Below are 22,955 nucleotides of genomic sequence, written 5' to 3'. Positions count from 1 at the left end.
AGCCATGGAATTAAAAAGACGCTTACTCCTTGGAAGGAAAGTTATGACCAACCTCGACAGCATATTAAAAAGCAAAGACGTTACTTTGTCAACAAAGGTCCATCTCGTCAAGGCTATGGTTTTTCCAGTAGTCATGTATGGATGTGAGAGTTGGACTATAAAGAAAGCTGAGGGCTGAAGAATTGATGCCTTTGAGCTGTGGTGTTGGAGAAGACTCTTGAGAGTCCCTTGGATAGCAAGGAGATCCAACCAATCCATCCTAAAGGAGATCAGTCCTGGGTGTTCTCTGGAAGGACTGATGTTGAAGCTGAAACTCCAATACTTTAGCCACCTGATGCGAACAGCTGACTCACTGGAAAAGTCCCTGATGCTGGGAAAGATTGAGGGCAGGAGGAGAAGGGGACGTCAGAGGATGAGATGGTTGGATGGCATCACTCACTCAATGGACATGAGTGTGGGTAAACTCCGGGAGTTGGTCAAGGACAGGGAGGCCTGGCGTGGGGTCGCAAAGAGTCGGACACAACTGAGCAACTGAACTGAACTAAAAAATGATGACAAAACCACAGGAAATAATGATGACAAAATGACATCCTCTGTCAGTATTTACATGCTAGCACTAGTCCTTGAGTATTGCTAAAACTGACACCAAGATTTGTTCCAGAGAAATAACGGTTCTGGTGAACAAAGATGGTCCCTACTTAGGTGAAAATTACACATTACAATTATAAAGTCTACTAGCTATGTGTTGCAACTTTTAATGCAAATCCCAGTACAACTTTTAAAATCTTATATGAATGGTCTTTTCTCACATGCTGAGGGAGTAGAGACTACTACTACTAAGAAAGCAAAATTGATGCCTGCAGTCCTAAATAATGACCCAGCCACAGGAGATACCTTTGGACACACAATTTTTTCTCTAAGCAATAAATAAGAAAACGTAATGCCACCCTCAAGTGAGGGGGGAAAAAAAAGCCACTTAGAATCACCTTTCCTCTTCTAAGGTTAAAGTGGGCTTTTAAGAGGCAGTCCTCTTGAGTTATTTCCAAATTCTAATGAATTCTAGCTGGTGAAAACCAACAGAAAATCCTTTTCTAAAGGCGTTGGGATATTACATTGATAGAACAAGAACACAATGAGCAGTCACTAATCAGTGACCCAAGAAGGACAGGTCATGGGGGAGCATTCTGAAGAAACGTCGTCCACTGGAGAAGGGAAAGGGCAAACCACTCAACATCTTGCCTTGAGAACCCCATGAACAGTATGTAAAGGCAAAAAGATATGACACCAGAAGATAAGCCCCCCTGCCCCCCAGTTGGTAGGTGTCCAATATGCTACTGATATTAGCTGATATAGCACTGATCGTAGCAAACACCCTCTTCCAACAACCGAAAAGACGGACATCATCAGATGGTCAATACTGAAATGAGACTGATTATATTCTTTATAGCTGAAGATGGAGAAGCTCTACACAGTAAGGCTTGGAGCTGACTGTGGCTTAGATCATGAGCTCCCTATAGCAAAATTCAGTCTTAAATTGACGAAAGTAGGAAAACCACTAGGCCATTCAGGTATGACCTAAATCAAATCCCTTACGATTATAAAGTGGATGTAACAAATAGACTCAACAGATTAGATCTGGTAGACAGAGTGCCTGAAGAACTACGAACAGAGGTTCATAACACTGCATAGGAGGAGGTGACCAGAACCATCCCAAGGAAAAAGAAATGCAGGAAGGCAAAGTGGTTGTCTGAGGCGGCCTTATAAATAGCTGTAAAAAGAAGAGAAGGAAAGGCAAGGCAAAAAGGAAAAGATATACCCAACTGAATGCAGAGTTCCAGAGAATAGCAAGGAGAGATAAAAAAATGTCTTACATGAATAATGCAAAGAAATAGAGAAAAACAACAGAATAGGAAAGACTAGAGATCTCTTCAAGAAAACCGGAGATATCAAGGGACTATTTCATGCAAGGATGGGCACGACAAAGGACAGAAACAGTAAGGACCTAACAGAAGCAGAAGACATTAAGAAGAGGTGGCAAGAATACACAGAAGAACTGTACAAAAAGGTCTTCATGACCCAATAACCACAATGGTGTGTGGTCACTCACCTAGAGCCAGACATCTTAGAGTGTGAAGTCAAGTGGGCCTTAGGAAGTGTTACTATGAACAAAGCTAGTGGAGGTGATAGAATTCCAACTCAGGTATTTCAAATCCTAAAAGATGATACAATTAAAGTGCTGCACTCAATATGTTAGCAAATTTGGAAAATTCAGCAATGGCCACAGGACTGGAAACACTCAGTTTTCACTTCAATCCCAAAGAAGGGCAATGCCAAAGAATGGTCAACTGTGCTCAATTCACACACTAGCAAGGTAATGCTCCAAATCTTTCAAGCTAGGCTTCAACAGTACATGAACTGAGAACTACCAGATGTACAAGTTGGGTTAAGGAAAGGCAGAGTAATCAGAGATCAAATCACTCACATTTGCTGGATCACAGAAAAAGCAAGGGAATTCCAGAAAAACATCTACTTCTGCTTCACTGACTACGCTAAATCCTTTTGACTTTGCAGATCCTAACAAACTGTGAAAAATTCTTCAAGAGATGGGAATACCAGACTACCTTACCTGCCTCCTGAGTAACCTGTATGAAGCTCAAGAAACAACAGTTAAGAACCAGACATGGAACAACGGACAGGTTCAAACTTGGGAATAAGTACATCAAGGCTATATATTGTCACCCTGCTTATTTAATTTATATGCTAAGTACATCATGCGAAGCAGGGCTGGTTGAAGCACAAACTGGAATTAAGATTGCCGGGAGAAGTATCAACAACTTCAGATACACAGATGATATCATATTAATGGCAGAAATTGAAGAGGAACTAAAAAAAACCTCTTGATGAAGGTGAAAGAGCAGAGTGAAAAAGCTGGCTTAAAACTCAACATTCAGAAAACTAACATCATGGCATCTGGTCCCATCACTTCATGGCAAATACATGGGGAAAAGCAGAAACAGTGACAGATTTCATTTTCTTGGCTCCAGAATCATTGAGGATGGAGACTGCAGCCATAAAATTAAAAGACGCTTGCTCCTTGGAAGAAAAGCTATAACAAACCTAGACAGCATATTACAAAGCAGAGATACCACTTTGCCAACAAAGGTCTATATAGTCAAAGCTGCAGTTTTTCCAGCAGTCATGTACAGATGTGATAGTTGGACTATAAAAAACGCTGAGCGCCTAAGAACTGATCCCAGGTTGCTGGAGGAGACTCTTGAGAGTCCCTTTGACATCAAGAAGATCAAATCAGTCAATGCTATAGGAAATCAATCCTGAATATTCATTGGAAGGTCTGTTGCTGAAGCTGAAGCTCCAATACTTTGGCCACCTGATGCAAAGAGTCAGCTCACTGGAAAAGACTCTGATGCTGGCAAAGGGCAAGACGAGAAGGCAGTGAGAGAGGATGGGATGGTTGGATGGCATCGCTGACTCAATGGACTTGAGTCTGAGCAAATTCAAGGAGACAGTAAAGGACAGGGAAGCCTGGCATGCTGCAGCCCATGGGGTCACAAACAGTCAGACATGACTTAGCGACTGAACAACAATATGAAAAGTGCACAAAAGAAGTGACTCTTTAAACAGTGAAAGACAGAGGCTTATGTACTTAATTTAAAAGAAAATGTAGGAGATGAAAAGAATTCCATGGGGAACAACATATAGATTTCTAGAGGAATAAACAGAAGAAAGTTTGTGATAATGTTTATGCAAGTATAAGGTGGTCTTACCCATTTTTCTTCATGGCCATAAATTTCTCTGGAGAGAGGATTTACGGGAGCCTCAATCCAGAAGTTTCTGTTTAGAGATAAAGGAAACTCCAAGAAGGCTTCTTTCTGAATTGTTGAATATCAAATGCCTTTAGTTCAAAATAATCATGTATCACTTGGATCCCCACAACAGAAAACAAGGAGCAAGTTTAAGCAAAACTTAAACTAACCAGGATCAATGTGTGCTCTATTGCTTCAAGTGTGTCTGACTCTTTGCAACCCCATGGACTGCAGCCCCCCACGCTCCTCTGCCCTAAGAATACTGGAGTGGACTGCCACTCTCACCACCTGGGAAGTCCAACAATAACAATACTTAAATGCTAACTGGCTTTTTTAAAGATCCCATTTAAAAGGCACACATTGTCAGACTAAACTTTAGTAATGAAAATCTATATGATAACTATAAGAAACACACTGTAAATAAAAGACACAGATAGCTTGAAATTAAAAGGATGGAAAAAGACCATCCAAATTCTAGTCTAGTCCAAAGACAGCTACAAGAGCTATCCATACTCATGTCAGATAAAGTTGCCTTTCAGTTCAGTTTAGTCGCTCTGTCGTGTCCGACTCTTTGCGACCCCATGAATCGCAGCACGCCAGGCCTCCCTGTCCATCACCAACTCCCGGAGTTTACCCACACTCATGTCCATTGAGTCGGTGATGCCATCCAACCATCTCATCCTCTGTCATCCCCTTCTCCTCCTGCCCTCAATCTTTTCCAGCATCAGGGTCTTTTCCAGTGAGTCAGCCTTTCACATCAGTTGGCCAAAGTATTGGAGTTTCAGCTTCAACGTCAGTCCTTCCAATGAACACCCAGGACTGATCTCCTTTAGGATGGACTGGTTGGATCTCCTTGCAGTCCGAGGGACTCTCAAGAGTCTTCTCCAACACCACAGGTCAAAAGCATCAATTCTTCAGTGCTCAGCTTTCTTTATAGTCCAACTCTGACATCCATACATGACTACTGGAAAAACTATAGCCTTGACAAGACGGACCTTTGTTGACAAAGTAATGTCTCTGCTTTTTAATACGCTGTCTAGGTTGGTCCTAGCTTTCCTTACCCAAGCTGCCTTGGGGAGAGCAAATAATACCAAAGTAGGACAAATCATTATGATAAAAGGGTTAACTTACTAAGAACACATCACAACTGTGAACTACATATGCACCTGAAGACAACTTCAAAAAACATGAAGCAGAAACTGACAGACCTGAACCTACAGATGTGGCCTGAGACTTCAGCACTCTTCTTTCAGTAACTGACGGTACAAGCAGGCCAGAAACGTAAGTATATCAAAGACCAACAATGCGATCAACCAAAACCGATGTCTACCTGCAGGATACATATTCTTCTCAAGGACACACAGCATATTCACCATAATGCACCTCAAAATAAATGCACCACAAAATAAATCTCAAATTCAAAAGACTGAAATCCTACAGAGTATGTTCTCTGATCACAAGGGTATTAAATTAGCAATCAGTAACAACACACTTCTAAATAATCCATAGCAAAGACAAGACATTACAAGAGAAATTCGAAAATATCTGACATAGTACGTCAATTTGTGGGTTGCAACTGGAGCATTGCTTAGAGGAAATTTTAGAAATCTGTATACAAATGATGACCCTTAACCCTTATCTCATTCATTAAACAGAATTACTTCAAGTTGTAAAACACTTCAGTTTCACAAACCTAAATGTAAAACATAAATTTTCCTTCTGGAAGTTTTGTGGTTTTAAGAAAATATTAGTGACTTTAGGCCTACAGAAGATTCCTGAGATAGGCTGTAAAGAATATCAAGTATAATAGGTCAGCAAATAACACTTCTTAAAAATTAAAATTTCCAATCTTTGAAAGATACTATTAAGAAAATGAAAAGGGAAAAGCCACAAATGATGAGAACATATTCCACAAAATATGATCTGCAAAATCTGTAATAAAGGATTCATATCCAGAAAATCCCCTTCACGGAGCACAGCTTTTTGGTGGTGCAGGGGCTTGAGTAACTCAATGGAGCTATGAGCCATACTGTGCAGGCCACCCAAGATGGACAGGTCAGAGTGCAGAGTTCTGACACAATGTGGTCCACTGGAGGAGGGAATGGCAAACCACTCCAGTATTCTTGCCTCGAGAACCCTATGAACAGTATGAAAAGGCAAAAAGATATGCTACTGGGGAAGAGCAGAGGGCAATCACCAATGGCTCCAGAAAGAATGAAGCGCAGGGGCCAAAGCAGAACCAATGCTCAGTTATTGATGTATCTGGTGGTGAATGTCAAAGTAAATCAATCCTGTATATTCACTGGAAGGAATGATGGTGAAGCTACAATACTTTGGCCACCTGATGCCAAGAGCCAACTCACTGGAAACGATCCTGATGCTGGGAAAGATTGAAGGCAAGAGAAGGTGACGACAGAGGATGAGAGTGACTAGACAGTATCATCAACTCAATGGACATGAAGTCGAGCAAACTCCAGGAGACAGTCTGGCAGTGCCGCGGTCCACGGGGTCGCAGAGTCGGACATGACTTAGAGCAACTGAACAACAACCACCACCTAGAAAAGATGAAGGACTCTTGCAACTTAAAAAAAACTCCTGATTTTTCAACTGGGCAAAAGATTTTAAAGAATACTTCAAAGAAGATAAATGAATAGCAAATAAGCACATGGAAAGATGATCAGTGTTACTCATCTGAAAACTGTAAAGTAAAACTACAATAATATGTCACTACAGACCCACATGCACATGTGCTAAGTCATGTCTGATTTTCTATGACCCCACATACTGCAGCCCGCCAGGCTCCTATGTCCACGGGATTTCCCAGGCAAGAATACTGGAGTGGATTACCATTTCCTCCTCCATGGCATCTTCTAGACCTAGGAATCGAAGTCATTTCTTGCACTGGCAGGCAGATTCTTAACCACTGAGCCACCTGGGAAGCCCACAGACCCACAAGAATGGCTGAAAAAAGACTGACAATGAAAGTGAAAGTGAAGTAGCTCAGTCGTGTCTGACTCTTTGCGACCCCATGGACTGTATAGCCTACCAGGCTCCTCCATCCATGGAATTTTCCAGGCAAGAGTACAGGAGTGGGTTGCCATTTCCTTCTCCAAAAGACTGACAATACCAAGTGTTAAAAAGAATGTGGAACAACTAGAATTCTCATACACTGCTGGTGGGAATAAAAAACAGCGTAGTCACTTTGGAAAACAGTTGGGCAGTTTCTTATAAAGTTATAAACATACATTCACTGTGTGACTCTGTAATGTTCACTTCTAGGTATTTAAATGAGAGAAACTGAAACAAATGCCCAAAGACCTATAACATACATTCATAAGGAAATTTATTTATTACTAGCTAAATAATACATACATTCATAAGGAACTTTATTATCTAACTAAAAACTAGAAACTCAAATATCCACAACTAGTGAACAAAGAAACTGTGGAATATCCATATAATGGAATACTACTACAATTAACAAACAGAAAGGGAAAAAATGGAAGCAGTGACAGATTTTATTTTCTTGGGCTCCAAAATTACTGCGGACGGTGACTGCAGCCATGGAATTAAAAGACGCTTGATGGACAGGGAGGCCTGGCGTGCTGCGATTCATGGGGTCGCAAAGAGTCGGACACGACTGAGCAACTGATCTGATCTGCTCCTTGGAAGGAAAGCTATGACAAACCTAGACAGCGTATTAAAAAGCAGAGACATTACTTTGCCAACAAAGGTCCGTCTCGTCAAGGCTATGGTTTTTCCAGTAGTCATGTACAGGATGTGAGATGGACCATAAAGAAGGCTAAGCATGGAAGAATTGATGCTTTTGAATTATGGTGCTGGAGAACACTCGAGAGTCCTTAGACTGCAAGGAGATCAAACCAGTCACCCCTAAAGGGAATCAACCTTAAATATTCATTGGAAGGATGGATACTGAATTTCCAGTACTCTGACCACCTGATGTGAAGAGCTGACTCATTGGAAAAGACCCTGATGCTGGGAAACACTGAAGGCAAAAGAAGAAAGGGGCGTCAGAGGATGGGATGGTTAGATGGCATCACCAACTCAGTGGACATGAATTGGACCAAACTCAAGAGATAGGGAATGCCGGTGCGCTGCAGTCCATGAGGCCACAAAGAATTGAAGACAACTAAGCAACTGTGCAACAATTAAATAGAACAGTCTAATACTACTTTTAACAACAGGAGTGAATTTCAAAGCATGATGTTAGATCAAAGAGGGCAGACACAAAATAGCATGTACTGCGTTAATATTATTCCATTTATACGACATTTTAGAAAAATGGCAAAACCATAGTTATTGAAAGTGATTAGTACCTGCCACAGGCAGGGCTGGGAAAGGACAGTGATCCAAACTTTCTGGAGTAATAAGAAAGAGTATTTTTATGACTGTATACAATTTTCAAAACTCAAACTATACAGTTAAAAATGAGTCAACTTTGGAAATTCCCTGCCAGTCCACTGGTTAAAACTCCATACTTCCACTGCAGGGGATGCAGGTTTGATCCCAAGTTAGGGAACTAAGATACTGCATGCCATGCAGCAGGGCAAAAACAAAAAGTGAATTTTGTGCATTATACCTCATTGAAGCCTCCCTCTGACCCCACTCAGCAGCAACAAAAAGTCAGAGGTATAAACATATGCTCTAGATAAGGCAAGTTTTCTTCCTAAATCTCAGAACAGGGCTCTAAGAAGTTAATGTCTTGCCCCCAAATCATATTATCAATTACTGGTGAAACCATGTTTGGGGATACAAACCATTTTATTGTAAATCTAAAACACAGAATGTAGGATTTAGGATGACCATGAGAATCTGTATAACTGAAACCATTTCGATGAAGCTCCAGGAACTGCATTTAACCCACAGTGAACAGTAAAGGAAGTTTCAGTTTACTTGGGGCAAGCCGGCTAAAACAGATAGGCTAAAAGTTGGACGGTGTAGCACAGACTTCTCAAATACTTGGCTTAGGACGCTCTCACCAGTGGTCAAGTTTATTTTGGGAATAGATTATTTTAAAGTTCTTCATGTTCACTGCAGTGCCTTGCGCATTAATCCCATTATTCAAAGGTTTCCAAAACAATTCTCAAACAAAGTTTTGAGTAACTATATCTTTCATTCTCCCCTTATATGTTACAATCAAGCAATTAGGGCCAAGTAATGAAAGAACCAGGTTTTGTAAGGAAACATAATGCCAACAGCTTATTTTAAAACACAAGAAAATTGCTCTGGATACTTAACCACCACATGAATCCTAACCTCAGCCTTTCATGTCTGTCACCAATTCATTCACAGGCGTCTAACATCGAACTCAGAAGTAGGCAGTCCACGGCACCCCCAGCAGTCACTAGTGGTTCACTATTCTCAGCATATGAAGCTTATCTTTCACTTCCTTTTATCTGTTCTACTTTTCATTTTTCTCTCCTCCTTCTTTCTGCAATCTTTATACAATTACCATGGCCTCTTTTTAAGAAAACAACAGAGGATATTCATGACGATGAGTGAAATTATGATTATAATCTAATTTCTATCTTTGCTCTACTACTTATGGTTATAATCTCTTTAAAGGAAACCTCTACATTGTACAGGTATAAACAGAAAAGAACACTGATCCATTCTATACCCATCCTAACACAATTGAAAATACGTCATCATTTTCACTGATTCTGAATATCGTTTTATATACAAACTGAATTTACCTATGAATATTAAATGCTCACCCTGAGATTAAAGTCCAAACTATCTTTAAACATTATTGGACTAATATTAGATATATTGATCAGAATTTTTAAATGAAAGAAACTCAAGCTAACTTAAAATCAGAACTGCCTGGGCTTCCCTGGTGGTTCAGTAGTAAAGAGTCCCTCTGCCAAGTAGGAGACATGGGTTTGATTGCTAATCTGGAACGATCCCACATGCCTCCGAGCAACTAACTACTGAGCCTGTGCCTGACTACTGAGCCTGTGCTTTAGAGCCTGCGAGCCACAACTACGGAGCCCAAGTACCACGCCTGCCGAAGCCCTCATGCCTGGAGCCTGTGCTCCGCAACAGGCCCAAGCACCACAACTGGAGAGTGGTCCCAGCGCGCCTCACCTCGAGAAAGCCCTTGCACAGCAACAAAGACCCAGCTCAGACTCAGCACAGCCAAAAATAAACTTTTCTCTTTTTTTTAAGTCAGAACTGCCTGGCTCACAGAAGGATATGAAAGTGGTGCACAGAAACAAAAAGAATGAACTTCAGGAGCAGGGCCTCCAAGTCTCAATGCCACCGGATCCGTTTCTTTTACCTCAGGCTCCTCTTGACTCATTTGGTCTCATTCTCTCCCACTGCAGGGAAACCTCCTGCCTCCCACTAGAGGCAGTCCCAGCTTCACAAATCCAGAAAACTGACAGCTTGCTCCTGTCATCTGTGTAACAATACCAATAAAGAACACCTATTGGCCCTTTGTGTCAAATGCCAATCAGTACTACAAGTGATACAGACACAAAATTGGCCAGGTCTAACACGTGCTCAACTCTTAATGCAACAGAAAATGAGTAATGAGAAATCCTGCTGAATAAATCAAAAGCAGAAACTTGCCTCTATAAGTTATCTTGATTTCACAACTCAAATGCAAGGATCTCAAAAACAAAAATCCAATGAAAACCCCACTCCTTTCACTACTAGTATAATCAAGTGTTGGCTTAAGGACACAATGCAAGAATTAGCAATAATCCTCCAGATATAACCCAAAATGTATAAAATAAGGAAATCTAACCCTTGGCTCTAGATCACTGACCTAAAATTACAAAAAAGTCCAAACACAGAGAGGGGAAAGGAAAAGGTCCACTTAATGAGCAAACATATATATATATTTATGATAGTTTAGCAAAAGACAAAACAATCTCATTTTAAAAATCCACTCTCTGATGGCACAAATCTGAGACGCTTATTTGTTGGTGATGATATAGTCAACCGGACTTCCCTGGTGGCTTAGAAAGTAAAGCATCTGCCTGCGATGCAGGAGACCCATGTTCGATCCCTGGGTCAGGAAGATCCCCTGGAGAAAGAAATGGCAACCCACTCCAGTATTCTTGCCTGGAGAATCCCATGGATGGAGGAGCCTGGTAGGCTACAGTGCATGGGGCCCACAAAGAGTCAGACACAACTAAGCGATTTCACTTTTCACATATAGTCAACACAGCAATGGCCAAGAATCATACAACACTTGGGGAGTTAAATATCTCTGGAGAAATGCGTCCTTCCTTTTCTGGCTGTGTCATATAGTCTACAGGATCCCAGTTCCCTGACCAGGGATCCATCCCAGGCCCCCTGCAGTGGACTCCTAACCACTGGACCGCTGGGGAATTCCAGCTTCCTTCCTTAAAAGAGACATTTTTTAAGTGAAAAGGAATCAAATTTCCTAGCATATTCTACGGAGAAGGCACTGGCACCCCACTCCAGTACTCTTGCCTGGAGAATCCCAGGGATGGAGGAGCCTGGTGGGCTGCAGTCCATGGGGTTGCTACTAGTCGGACATGACTGAGTGACTTCACTTTCACGCACTGGAGAAGGAAATGGCAACCCACTCCAGTGTTCCTGCCCGGAGAATCCCAGGGATGGGGGAGCCTGGTGGGCTGCCATCTATGGGGTCGCACAGAGTCGGACACGACTGAAGCAACTTAGCAGCAGCAGCAGCATATTCTAAGTTTTAAATTACTTTGTTTCAGGGCTAATCATTTCACAACAACTGACTGTTATAAAGAAAACCCAGCAACCCCAAATTCTTTGCTGATCCACCATGCAGTTTAAACGACACAGTTTGCTACCTTCTACAGTTTTTATCTTTCCGGCATTTCCAGTCCTACACAAGCTGTTTCTGTTCTACATAACTGCATGTGCATTCAGAATTCAATTCAAACAATGACCTACATTTAGTAATATCTGAGTACCTATAAGACATAGAAAAAGGCTCACTCTACTAATTCTTATCTTTCAGGCTCAATTTGAGGGAATAAAATGGTACTCTATTTTTAATAAGTAGCAAATTTATTTATGATAAAGAAATTCCTTAATATAAAGTTCTACTGGTCATACTGCTTACGAAAAATTACAAAAATATAGAGCTGCAAATAGTGTAAGGGAGAAGGTCCTTGTTCATAACAATTTTAGCAGCCAACACATAAGAGAACTCTTCTACATGCTTCACCATTTATTAGTCATTTATCTTAAAACAACCCTACAACGTATTATCCCTTTTTACAAAGGGGGGAACTAAGGCACAAGAACATAAGTCACCTTGCCCAAGTCACAGAGACAGCTGATAATTCAGATACTTCATGCCTCTGAAGCAAGTCCACTTTCAGAGCATTTTCACTCCTAAAATATGCAGTGCTAGTAGGCCAAGGGTCTGCTCCTCTAAACTGAATTGACTCTGGTCTTGCTTCAGTTTCTTCGAGTCTGTTCAAGTAGGAAACCGTAGCTACAGTGTCTGACATGAACATGATACTTGTGCTTACTACTGAGCTAAGTATATTCCCTGAGCTCTAGAAAACTGATCCAGCACTGAGCTTCTTGAGTTAACCTTAAGTCATGACAAGACTATTCTCATCCAGTCCCAGAAAAGGAAATAGCACCACAGCCCCACAAAGGTCACCACCATTCTGTATCCTCACCTTGTTGTCCATCCCCAAGTTTTACAACATCAGGGAAAAATCTTACTTGCATTCTACTATGGAAATCTTTCCTATCATTATTCCCAGTAGATACAAGTAAGATCTCATCTTGATTTCTTGGCTGACTTTCACTGATGGTATCCTAGTATGAAGCTTTGAAATAGGACCCTGGGATAGGCCATTCCCTTCAAAGGGTCTATCATTACTCCTTGGTGAGTCAGCTTCTGGACTGCTGCCAATGTGCTTTTTGTTAACTTTATCATGAAACCGTATTTCTGTAGAGTTGCAAGGGTGGCCAAAACACTGCATTTCAAAAGGCTCCCTCAAGTATTTATCAAAGAAAGGACACAGATACATATCCAAGCAAGCCACTCACATATCTCAGTAAAAGAAGGAATAACTCAAGCAGGTTTATACAGTATCATGTTAAAAGATTCTCTTAAGTGCAAGTGTCCAAAAATGTCCTGTAAAATCTCCTGGTAACTTGGTTTAAGTAGGTGTTATGCAAATGGGTATATTTTAAAGTTTTTTATGCTCTTGAGGAAGGAAAAATTATTTTTCTCTGTATCAGGTAAGCTAGCTGAAGAATTATCAAGTTAAGGAAAGTTTGAGATACCCAGGAATTCTCTGAAGGCTCAACAAATATCTCTAAGGGGAAAAATCTATTGTTGTACCTTTTAAGAGGAACTCACTAATAAATTTTTGGAATTCTAGTTTTAAGAAGGTAAAACACTGTTGGGAATGGGGGAAGGGTGTATGCAGTGCAACTGAAGTACTTCCACAGAGCAGGAGTGCAGAACTTCCTAGCTCCAAAGAAAGTGCTGGACAGTTATAATGCTTTCAGGGAAAGAAGCAGTGTTATTCCTGTAGTAACAGTAGCAACAATCACAATAGGCCTATATGGAGTGCTAGCTGTTAAAAGCACTTGCTGAATCTAATAAAAGCCCCAAGAATACTGTTATCCTTGTTTTAAAATTGAGAAATCTGAAGCAAGAAGTTAAATTTGTCTAAGATCACAGAGTACTAGTGGTAGAACCATGACTCAAACCTAAGCCTGAGCTCTTATTCATCAAACTAAACTGGAAAAGTAAAAAGAGCATCCAACTTGGTATCAGAGGATCTGGGTTGAAGTTCTAGTTCAGCTACTCACTAGCAGTGCAATCTCAGACAAGTAATGACAGCTTTTACACACAATTTATTCACCTGTTAAGGGAGAGTTAATAGTATCACCTGCCCTGACTACTTCACAAGGTAGCAGTGAAAATTCAGTGTGCAACTAATACAACTAATTAAAATTTTATTTGTAATACTGATTCCATAACAGTTGCTACCTCCATATCCCCGTGTTTCTAATTCTGGCAACCCTATTCTGGAATTCTCAACATGAATCACCAATATTGCAGTCTCAGGAAAAGTGAAGAGCCTAAGTCTTGCCCCTATCTAACCACCACACACAGAAGAGGAATGGTTACTTTCAACCCCCATTACTGTCAAGACTGGGCATCTCCAGGTAGATATTTCCACAGGAAATAGCTAGAAAACGATAGCCCACAAGTGAGATATCCCCTTAACCAAAGGTTCACATTTGAAGTGCAGTAAGTCTTGGTTCTAAACACAACATTCAGTTTCTAACTCAGAAGAAATGTACATTGCTGAAAGAAGCTCTGTAGCTCTGTATACCAAGTACCTCAGTCAGTCTCTGAAAGGCTCAAACTGAGACCCTGAGACTAATCAAAAGAAATACACACATACTATGCTCAATCATACCACCTGTGGTCTCTGTAGTCCTCTGAAGAGTCAGAATTGGAACCTCAATAGTAATTTGCAAAAATTGCCTGCAATTTCTTTTCCAAGGTAAAAAGGCCTTACCTCTTTTTCTTGGCTTCACACCATTAGAAAAAGAAAGGTCAGTCACTACACAAAGAGGATAATTTAATTCAAGTAGCTAATCAACCATAAACTGTAAGTGTCAAGACATGTTCATATGAAATACGCCATCAATGTTAGTATTTCCAGTCATCTTGGGGGAGTCTACAGTGCTAAGCCTGTTCTCCTTAAGACTTTTCACAACCAATTATATAACCATTCTGCTAGCTAGAGGAACAAAAGAAAGTCAAAGGCTCACAATTCAAGAGCTACTAAAAACAAAATATAAAATTATGCAGTGGGTTGGAGGTGGGAGGGATGTTTAAGAGGGAGAGGACATGGGTATACCTATGGCTGATTCACACTGCTGTATGGCAGAAAGTAACACAACATCGTAAAGCAATTATCCAATTAAAAATAAACTTAAAAAAAAAATTATGCACTAAGGAGTTTGATAAGTAAATATACCCACTGATTAAGTACATGTGCCTATTTCCTTAATTTTAAAAATACTATTTACAGTTTACACTGTAAGGTTATTTATATAACAAATTACTCTCATTCTAAGAGTGAAATTTTGGGAGGGATTTACTAAGAAAATAACAAAATTCTGTGAATATTACAAGCTTTTTAAGGTTCCATAGTCAAGTTAAAAAACCTCTAGGCACCAGGTTTTTTTTTTTAACCATGAGAAAACACATTAATACGGGCACACACATACATGTGTGTTAATATGTTTATACCAGCTCTGAAAACAACCTGAATGATCTTGGAACGTGAATATAAAAACTGGGATACATCCATACAATGGGATACTTCAGCAATAAAAAGTAACCCCTGATACACAAACTACGAATGTCTCCAAGTGCATTATGTTAAATAAAAGCAGCCAACCTCAAAAAGTTACATGCCGCATGATTCCATTTACATCAAACTCTGGGAAAGACAAAACTGTAGTGACAGAGCACATCTGGAGCTGCCAAAGACAAGAAGTGGGAGTTCCCCCAACTGAAGGACCAGGAGAATTTTTGAGATGGTGGAACTCTTCTATATCTTGATGAGAGTACTGACCACATGCTTCCAAAACTTGCAGAACAGTACTCAAAAAGGGTGACTTTTCCTGTATACAGATTATACTTTAAATTTCATTATTATACTAAAAAACCATGGCTTAAATTTTTTCAAACCACAGATGTGACAGAATCTGTATTATAGTTCTGAAAAACAGGGACCAGATACCAAAACAGCAGAACACTAAACCATGTTAGAGCTGCCTCTGAGTCTGATAGCTCCCTTCCATTAACATTTTGCCTACAAATCTAAACGGTATCTGCAGGCAGAAACAAACTGAGGATTAAAAAACAAATCCATTTTTAAAAGAAAACTAGTGTTTACATCCTAGGCATTTTAAGAAGAAAATGAGCTTTGTCAAGGAGGGAATAAAATTCAAACAGTAAATATTAACATTAATCTTTTCCATAATCACGACAGTCACAACAAATAAGGTTCCTTTTCTAATTTCGGTTCAAAAACCCAAAATTTTACTTTACAAAATCTGCAAAAGATTATTAAAAGATCTTAACATTTGCCTAAAATCTTTAAGAGCTTTCACTTAACTGGGCAATACAGCAAAGAACTCAACTACCTCTCAAGTTACTTAACCCCATTTTGCCTTGATTTCCTCGTCAGTAAAACTGGAATAATTATAATTAAGTATAATAACTGGGGCTTCCCGGGTGGCACCACTGGTGAAGAACCCCCAGTCAATGCAGGAAAGAGACTCAAGTTCATCCTCTGGGTCGGGAAGATCCCCTGGCAGGAGGGCATGGCAACCCACTCCAGTGTTCTTGCCTGGAAAATTCCATGGACAAAGCCACCTGGCAGGAGTCCCGAGTCCGACACAACTGAAAAGACTTAGCACACACACATGCTGGGAATAATCCCAGACAATTAAATGACTTAATACATACAAATTGCTTAGAATAGTCTCTGGCATACTTAGAAGTCTCAGAAATTTTTAAGCCAATCTAAATGAATGATCTTAGTCACTGTGTGTCCTTGTACAAATCATTTTCTTTTCACATCACAATTCTGTTCTGTGACGTCAGAGACCAAAATTCAATGGCCTAAATGCCTAATAATACTATTCTATGTTCCTATTAATTTTACCTCAATTGCACCAGTCACCTTGCAAAGGTTAGGTATTATCCCTACTGTATAGAAAAATCTGAGGCCCAAATTAAGTCAAGTAACTTGCCCAAAGAGATAGCAAAGTGAAGACAAAGCCAAGGCACAGATCTGGTATTCTGAGAGTCCTCAAAACTTTGTTCTCTTCAAACATTTTAGCCTTCTACCAATCCCTCCCCTTCTTACAGAGACACAGGTATGACACACTCAAAAACAAAACCAAACCCTCCAATGTACTTTTTGGCCCCACAACACAGCATGCACGAAGGCACACAGGATCTTAGTTCCCAGACCAAGGACTGAACCTCTGCCCCCTGCAGTGGAAGCCTGGAGTCTTAACCACTGGAACACCAGGGAAGTCCCTCCAATATACTCATTTTAAAAATTCATTAAGCTATACATTTGTTTTATGCACCCTTCCACATGTTTAACGTTGTAATTTGAAAAGATAAAATAGGTTTCTTCATTAAGTGTATTCATGTATGAATAGAGGTAGAAGAAAATTTAAAAAGCTGAAGAAAACTATATTCACTAAAATTACGTGAGGTGCTAAAAGTTTTAAAACTGAAGTGTTACATACATACAAAAAAAGTATATACATTCTAAGTACACAACTCAATGATTCTCATAAAGCAAACCATGAAATTACCACCCAGATCAAGATACAGAACATAACTCGCAACCCCACAGTCTCCCTGTGCTCACTACCAAAGACAACCATTATTCTGACTTCTGCCGCCATCTATCAGGAGTTTTCTGGTAACTTTATAAAAGTGAAATCACACAGTTAGCACCGCCTTGTGAATGGTTCTTCCACATACACTTAATTTTTCTTCTTGCAGACGGAGTGCACTTAGGCTTCCCAGGTGGCACAACAGTGAAGAACCTGCCTACCAACGCAGGAGACACAAGAGACACAGGTTCCGTCCTGGAGTGAGGAAGAAATGGCAACCCACTCCAGCATTCTTGGTGGAAAATCCCGTGGATGGGGAACCTGGCAGGCTACAGTCCACGGGTTGCAAAGAGTCAGACTCAACCGAGCACAGAAGAGCATGGAGTAAAAAGGGTTCTCTCACTGCCGTCAAATATTCAATTTAAACCAATCATTCTGAAAGCAAACCATTCCTCAAGCCATAAAATATCTAAGGTATTGGTTTATTTAAAGGATAACTAGTACTCTCTCCCCCCAGTGAGAGTTCTAAGAAACTTTCAGTTACTTTTAATAGGAGAAAACAGAAATCCAAAATATCTCAATAAATATCCTTTCATCCATAAAATTGAATTATAACCTTTAAAAAGCAAGACAGAAGAAAAAAAGGGAGGGGACATCATGAAGAAATTGCAGACTCTAAGTCTCTTAAAAATAATTTTGCTCTTTTATATAAAAATGAGTTGTCAACTATAGCCAACAATACAAAACTGCAAAATTTTGTTTGCACCAAAATACTTAATTCCAATGCAAGTTTGATAGCGCTGCAACAAAATTTTTAGATAAGTAAATGCTTCTATTTTATCCTGAGATGCTCTGCTTCTGCTAATCTACATCACTGTCTCATTTTAAGAATCCATAAGCAGTGCTGTCCAACATGTAGTCACTAACCACGTGGCTATTTAAAATTAAAATGCTCAATTTAGCTCCTTGTTCAAACTAGCCAAAATTTCAAGTGCTCAATATGTACTGAACAGCAGTTATCAAATGTCAGAAGGAATCAGAGAAACTTCTATTGAACAACATGTTTCATATATGCTGTCTCGTGTCACACTCCTCGTTTCTTACAATATCCTGAATGCATATCCTAAGAAAAAGGGGACTTGGTAATTCAGTGGCTAAGACTCTATGCTACCAATGCAGGGCACCAGGGTTCAATGCCTGGTGAGGGAACTAGATCCCACATGCTGCATCTAAGACCCAACACAGCCAAATAAATAAATTTTTAAAAGGCCTTGGGGTGGAGAGCAGAAATTTAAAAAAATAAATAAAAAATGATGATGGATGAGTAGTATGGATCACTAACTTATTTCCCATCTCACTCAAATTTAATTATCACTCATTTGGAAATTTCTTCTCCTTGGCCTCATTAACCTAATTTTAACAGCTTTTTAAAATTTTGAGATCACATTTAGGGGAGTGGGAGAAGATCAATCTTTGGCTCTTCTAGGTTCAAGATCTCATTCAGATAAGACCTACCTTTCTTCCTGCCTCAAATTTTTTCTCTCCGAGCTCCTCCGAGACATTTTCACTTGAATATTCCCTGGTCTCAACGTTAAATGTGTCAAGGGTTTCATTTCAGTCCTTTTCCAAACTCCCCCTCCCAGTTCTACATTTCTGTACCATCACTATTCTCTGAGGCCCAAAACCCACCAACTCTAAGTCCCTGCCACTAAACTTCCCATTCAACTACTTCATTCAAGTATTTGTGTATTTCCCTCAGGCTGTCAACTAAGAATGCTTAAGTTAGCAAGCTAAATTACCACCCTGCCACCACCTTAATTCAGGTCCTTACTACCTAATTCTGAGTACAGGACAGATTTTTCACTGCTTTCCAATCTTTGCCTGTTCTCAATTATGCACACTGCCACAAGACATCTCTTCCCTGCAAGGGCTCAGTACAGAGAGTAAAAGAAATTTTAAGTACTTTAATATTTTATTTCAATTTTTAGCACTTTACAAACTTATTTCTGAATCTTCTATTCTGTGCTAGCAAAACAAAAACTATTTCCCAAACATAGCTCTTTGTGCCTTACCTAAGTAAAGCTTGAACTCCTCATTTCTACTATGCAACTTCAACATGTTAGCTGTTTTATATGGCAAAACTACCCAGCTCAGCGCCTCTTACACAGCACCCAATTTTGAACGAAACTAAGTGAACAGATCAGGAGTAAGAAAGTTACAAATATACATACTGGTTTAGCATCAATATTTATTGCATGCAGTTCTACTCCCCCAAAATTTACTCTGCAGAGTTATTTCTATAGGAATTACCCTACAGCTGTTCAAAAGTATAAAGTGCAAGAATATCCATCAGAGACAGCACTTTTTGTAATACGGGGAAAAGTACCCCCCCCCCAAAAAAAAAATCCCTAGATGTCCATCAGTAAAGGACTGGATAAATAACTCTCGTGTCTATAAAAAGTTTTAAAAAACTACAGTCCTTAAAAACAGGTAAATAGGTCCATGAATCAGGGCAAATTGGAAGTGGTCAAACAAGAGATGGCAAGAGTGAATGTCGACATTCTAGGAATCAGCGAACTAAGATGGACTGGAATGGGTGAATTTAACTCAGAGGACCATTATATCTACTACTGCAGGCAGGAATCCCTCAGAAGAAATGGAGTGGCCATCATGGTCAACAAAAGGGTCCGAAATGCAGTACTTGGATGCAATCTCAAAAACGACAGAATGATCTCTGTTCATTTCCAAGGCAAACCATTCAATATCACAGTAATCCAAACTATGCCCCAACCAGTAATGCTGAAGAAGCTGAAGCTGAATGGTTCTATGAAGACCTACAAGACCTTTTAGAACTAACACCCAAAAAAGATGTCCTTTTCATTATAGGGGACTGGAATGCAAAAGTAGGAAGTCAAGAAACACCTGGAATAACAGGCAAATTTGGCCTTGGAATACGGAATGAAGCAGGGCAAAGACTAATAATGCACTGGTCATAACAAATACCCTCTTCCAACAACACAAGAGAAGACTCTACACATGGACATCACCAGATGGTCAACACCGAAATCACATTGATTATATTCTTTGCAGCCAAAGATGGAGAAGCTCTATACAGTCAGCAAAAACAAGACCGGGAGCTGACTGTGACTCAGGTCATGAACTCCTTATTGCCAAATTCAGACTGAAACTGAAGAAAGTAGGGAAAACCACTAGACCATTCAGGTATGACCTAAATCAAATCCCTTATGATTATACAGTGGAAGTGAGACATAGATTTAAGGGACTAGATCCGATAGACAGAGTGCCTGATGAACTATGGAATGACGTTCATGACATTGTACAGGAGACAGGGATCAAGACCATTCCCATGGAAAAGAAATGCAAAAAAGCAAAATGGCTGTCTGAGGAGGCCTTACAAATAGCTGTGAAAAGAAGAGAAGCGAAAAGCAAAGGAGAAAAGGAAAGATATAAGCACCTGAATGCAAAGTTCCAAAGAATAGCAAGAAGAGATAAGAAAGCCTTCTTCAGTGACCAATGCAAAGAAATAGAGGAAAACAACAGAATGGGAAAGACTAGAGATCTCTTCAAGAAAATTAGAGCTACCAAGGGGACATTTCATGCAAAGATGGGCTCGATAAAGGACAGAAATGCTATGGACCTAACAGAAGCAGAAGATATTAAGAAGAGGTGGCAAGAATACAAAGAACTGTACAAAAAAGATCTTCACGACCCAGATAATCACGATGGTGTGATCACTGACCTAGAGCCAGACATCCTGGAATGTGAAGTCAAGTGGGCCCTAGAAAGCATTACTACGAACAAAGCCAGTGGAGGTGATGGAATTCGAGTTGAGCTATTTCAAATCCTGAAAGATGATGCTGTGAAAGTGCTGCACTCAATATGCCAGCACATTTGGAAAACTCAGCAGTGGCCACAGGACTGGAAAAGGTCAGTTTTCATTCCAATCCCAAAGAAAGGCAATGCCAAAGAATGCTCAAACTACTGCACAATTGCACTCATCTCACACACTAGTAAAGTAATGCTCAAAATTCTCCAAGCCAGGCTTCAGCAATATGTGAACCGTGAACTTCCTGATGTTCAAGCTGCTTTTAGAAAAGGCAGAGGAACCAGAGATCAAATTGCCAACATCCGCTGGATCATCGAAAAAGCAAGAGAGTTCCAGAAAAACATCTATTTCTGCTTTATTGACTATGCCAAAGCCTTTGTGTGGATCACAATAAACTGTGGAAAATTCTGAAAGAGATGGGAATACCAGACCACCTGATCTGCCTCTTGAGAAATTTGTATGCAGGTCAGGAAGCAACAGTTAGAACTGGACATGGAATAACAGACTGGTTCCAAATAGGAAGGGGAGTACATCAAGGCTGTATATCATCACCCTGCTTATTTAACTTCTATGCAGAGTACATCATGAGAAACGCTGGGCTGGAAGAAGCACAAGCTGGAATCAAGATTGCCGGGAGAAATATCAATAACCTCAGATATGCAGATGACACCACTCTTAAGGCAGAAAGCAAAGAGGAACTCAAAAGCCTCTTGATGAAAGTGAAAGTGGAGAGTGAAAAAGTTGGCTTAAAGCTCAACATTCAGAAAACCAAGATCATGACATCTGGTCCCATCACTTCATGGGAAATAGATGGGGAAACAGTGGAAACAGTATCAGACTTTATTTTGGGGGGCTCCAAAATCACTGCAGATGGTGACTGCACCCATGAAATTAAAAGACGCTTACTCCTTGGAAGGAAAGTTATGACCAACCTAGATAGCATATTCAAAAGCAGAGACATTACTTTGCCAACAAAGGTTCGTCTAGTCAAGGCTATGGTTTTTCCTGTGGTCATGTATGGATGTGAGAGTTGGACTGTGAAGAAGGCTGAGCGCCGAAGAATGGATGCTTTTGACCTGTGGTGTTGCAGAAGACTCTTGAGAGTCCCTTGGACTGAAGGAGATCCAACCAGTCCATTCTGAAGGAGATCAGCCCTGGGATTTCTTTGGAAGGAATGATGCTGAAGCTGCAACTCCAGTACTCTGGCCACCTCATGCGAAGAGCTGACTCATTGGAAAAGACTGATGCTGGGAGGGATTGGGGGCAGGAGGAGAAGGGGACGACAGAGGATGAGATGGCTGGATGGCATCACTGACGTGAGTCTGGGTGAACTCCGGGAGTTGGTGATGGACAGGGAGGCCTGGCGTGCTGCAATTCATGGGGTCGCAAACAGTCGGACACAACTGAGCGACTGAACTGAACTGAACTGACTGATTTTGCGATAGGGTAAGATGTTTATAATACACTGAGAAAAAAATTGTAAATCAGCAATGTACAGCTTGATCATATTAAAAGGAAATTTTAAGATCTGTATATTAATCAAAAACAAACAATATGGGACTAAAATTGCATTCTATTCAAACAACTGAGTACTACATAGTTATTAAGAAAACATACATATATTAACATAGATAAATTTCAAGCTTTTTCAAACAGCAGAATATATACACTAAGGTACTATATGGATTTGAAACACAATAATACTACATGTCAAACACACACAGACATCTGTAGGAAGAATAAAACAGCACAGGATGGCCTAAAATGGTAAAACCACCTCTGGATAATAGAAATAGGATTTAAGATGAATGCAGGAAGGACTCCAACTATGTAATATTTTGCTTTTTAAAAACAAATATAAATACCTCTTTGAGGCAAATTTTACA

General features: G+C 40.1%; 1 protein-coding gene across 13 annotated transcripts in view; it reads right to left on the bottom strand.

Moving 5' to 3' along the window:
• MTMR3 (myotubularin related protein 3) overlaps window positions 1-22,955 on the bottom strand; it is a 131,527-nt gene that overhangs the window by 96,779 nt on the left and 11,793 nt on the right. The gene's annotated exons all lie outside the window — the stretch shown is intronic.

Source organism: Bos indicus, chromosome 17 (genome assembly GCF_029378745.1).
Source record: "Bos indicus isolate NIAB-ARS_2022 breed Sahiwal x Tharparkar chromosome 17, NIAB-ARS_B.indTharparkar_mat_pri_1.0, whole genome shotgun sequence".
Classification (NCBI taxonomy): Eukaryota; Metazoa; Chordata; class Mammalia; order Artiodactyla; family Bovidae; genus Bos; species Bos indicus.
This window is presented reverse-complemented; position numbering and strand designations above follow the sequence as displayed.